The 3460-nt window shown below is 42.7% G+C and overlaps 1 pseudogene; it reads right to left on the bottom strand.

Annotated features, from left to right (window-relative positions):
* Positions 1-865: 865 nt before the first annotated feature.
* Positions 866-3460, bottom strand: part of LOC101857313 — a 7853-nt pseudogene continuing 5258 nt past the window's right edge.

Here is a 3460-nt window from a genome sequence, read left to right as displayed (position 1 = left end):
CCCCCCCACTTCATCCCGTTTGTGGTTATTATAGATATGCGCTTGATTGCATGTGTGTGGTTGCACTGCAATATCGAGGACTCTGCACACTACACACACGGGCTTAACGATAAAATCGATGTGTCGTGTAGTGTGCAACGCAGCATGACCATTTGGTGAGGCATCGTGGAGAAATCCGGCCCTCGTCAAAATAATGAACTCAAAGAAACCGTCTTTTTTTTCTGACTGTGGAGCAATTTGTTTGGGTTTTTTTTGGTTTTTTTTTTTTGGTCAATACCTTTCATGTCCAATTCAGAATATATTTATGTGCGTTTTACTTTAAAACATTGACCAAAGGCACAAACAACGTAAAATTGCAGTTTTTAAAGGACACTCAAGCTTTGAAAGTTACTTTGGCGGCCATTTTCTGGCTAATTTTATTTCAGATATATTAGGTGACCCCCACCTTCGTCAATCTCAAATATCTAGACTGCTATTCAACTTATCAAGACAGACAGATATGTGTTCTTTTCACAATAAGCAAAACAAATAAACAAGCTTCAAGGTAATATCAATTATAACTCTATATGCCTCAAAACTGACGAGCGCCTGATTCCACCGTGTTGTGACACTTTACATTGATGAGTGTGCACACGACGTGCTTGTGTAGTGTGACTCGGTGTGAGAAGACTCAGAAGAGATAGAGGGAGTGAGTGAGACCGAGAGGGAGGAAGAAATAGAGAGAGTGAGGGAGATGGTGTGTGAAAGAAAAGTGGGAGGGAAGGGAGGTAGGGAGAGATGGAGAGAGAGAGAAAGAGAGAGAGAGAGAGAGAGAGAGAGAGAGAGAGAGAGAGAGAGAGAGAGAGAGAGAGAGAGATTAAAAAAAAAAGATTTCAAAATGATTTATTGATTTGAAAGGCCTTTGGCCCATACATCCACACATTTTAACACATGGCTAGGCAATTACATACATTGAAGCAGCACATTGGATATTTAACATACATAGGGCACGCACGCACACACTCACACACGCACGCACGCACGCAAGCAAGCACGCACTCACAGCCCACACATACACATGCTCAAAAACACATACACGTTGTACATACATTGCCGCAGGAGGTCGAGTCAGTGGGGCCTGGGCCGCAGGAAGTATTCCACAAAAGAATTGAAAAGTGTCAAATTATTTTTAAAAAAAAAAGTATTACTTTGAAATCAAATTTGATACTTGTCAACAAACATCAGCAGAAGAGCTATGGTACGGTACGCATGTTCAGGGGTTCGAACCTCAGGCCCAGCACTGTGTCCTCGGGAAAGGCACTTTGCACGAATTTTTCTCACTTCACCTCGGTGTGAATGGGCACCCAGGCATAGATAGCGCAAGGTCTTGTCGGTATGTTAGTGTTTTAGCGCCTGTAAAATGGCAGCTTACCCTATAGCTCTATGCTTCCCAGGAAGTTGAGACTGTGTTAAAAGTTACAGTTAAGTTGGAATTTGGGATACACAAATGCTATCAAACATCAGTATTATTACCCCTTAATTTTTTGTGACCTTAAAAAAAATCAAAAGGGCAACACCTCGAAAAAAAGGTGCGTGAGAGTACACATTCGAGCGTCCCTAACACTGAACTATGATGCCAAGTAGGGGCGGCAAAATATATGATCTTCCTGCGGCCTTCAATGGGTCTGAGGGTCATAAGTTTGGGTCCACAGCTGTACAGTCAACTTCAGTCTCAGGATAAACTTTGTCTGGGGAAAACATCTATTAAGTCAAGTCATAGGCACTTCGACAATCTATACAAAAAGCACACAATACAAGGAATCGAATGAGAACGTAACTCTAAGGAAACCGCCATAGTACATGTATATTAGTCATAAGTACAGAAACACTACTGGAAAGCATAAAACTACAATATCATATAAATAAGCACAAAAGTACGATTGTTAAGTTCTAACTTAAGGTTAAGTTTAATTTCCGCTGGCCCACATCCTCCTTTATCACCACTTTATGGAAGCCTCACATGACTTAACGATAACTGTCTTGGCCAACTAGTTCAGTGCCCCTAACATGATGGGACTGCACAACATGTCGTGTATTTGGGACATACTTTCCAGTGGAAATAGAACGTGATGCAAGAAGGCATTTTGGTGTTTGGTCTATCAGGTTCTCGTTCAGACTTTCATAAAACATAATGTACTTTACGATGTCATTTCCGCAATTTCATTTGCAATGACAAGTATGCCGAGAACTGGCGACACAAAAAACGCGGCTATACTTTTTAGGACACCTGCCAAAATTCGGCCCCAACCCGTCTTTCTCTTTTTCTGTTCTTCTTTAAGTTGTTTTAAGGTATCATCATACTTCGCTTGCACTATCTGCAGGGCATTTTCTTTCTCTCTGTGTTCAAGAGTTGAGTTCAAGACAACCATATGATTCTCAACATTGTGTTGTAAGTTTACCACAGCCTGATCAAGGTGCTGCAAGACGCCAGTGTTTTTATCTTGCTCAACAATCTCCTCCCTGAGGTTTCTGGCATCTTTCTTAAACTGCTCAACTTTCTCAGTGACTTCCTCATCCAGTTCCATGATCTGCTTAAGGCTATTTGCGTCGTCTACCAAAACATCAATCTTTGATTGAATCTCCTCTCTCAATACTGGAGCTTTCTCCAAGACAATTAACTTTTCTCTTTCTTTCGCAAACTTATCAAAAGCCTGGCTTGTGTATCGCTTGCCCCCATTCTGTAAGCTATCCACAGTCTCAAGCAATTTTCCTAGCTGTGCTTCGCATCTGTCTCGCTCCATATTGTTAAAAAGCACAGCTCTGTAGTTGCATTCCTCTAAAAGTGGTCTTATGGCCCCAGTCTGTCGGCGGCACCAATCGTCAAAAGAGAGGTCTCTGCCATGGGATCTGTTATACATGTCAAAATTCTCACCGTGGGTAAACACAATAATGCAAAACTGTCTTATGAAAGAAGTCCCAAACAAAAGCTTGAGAGACTCCACAGTTTCTGCCTCCTCTCTGGTAAAGCGATTCCCGTACTTGAGGACCAGAACGAGAGCATTGAACCCTTTAGGGCATTGCAGTATACCTTCCCCCATGTCCTTGACCAGTTTCTCTGCCGCCCGACCTCCTCCCAATCTGTTTTCACGAATCCCAGGGCCATCTACGACCTTGACCTTCCGGCCCAGACGTCGTGCCCAGCCGACCTGGATGTCCCATGTATCCGACTCGCCACCGTCTGACGTGTTGAAAGCCGATCTTCACAAGATTGAATTGCCTGTGGCACTCTTACCGTGGCCTGTCTTCCCGATGAGAAACAAATCGGTACAGTCAGTGTCATGCGGATAAGGGGTCGTCGAAGGGGAAGCCATGTTATCTGAAAGAAAGAAAAGACATCAAAATAGATTTTTAATTGTTATCTTTTTAAAACATAACGTTTGCTCTATACAATATAGCCCTGCACACTGACACACAAGTGAAC

The sequence above is a fragment of the Aplysia californica genome, unplaced genomic scaffold, assembly GCF_000002075.1.
Source record: "Aplysia californica isolate F4 #8 unplaced genomic scaffold, AplCal3.0 scaffold00037, whole genome shotgun sequence".
Classification (NCBI taxonomy): Eukaryota; Metazoa; Mollusca; class Gastropoda; order Aplysiida; family Aplysiidae; genus Aplysia; species Aplysia californica.
Note: the sequence above shows the minus strand (reverse complement) of the source record. Positions and strands in the feature narration are given on the sequence as shown.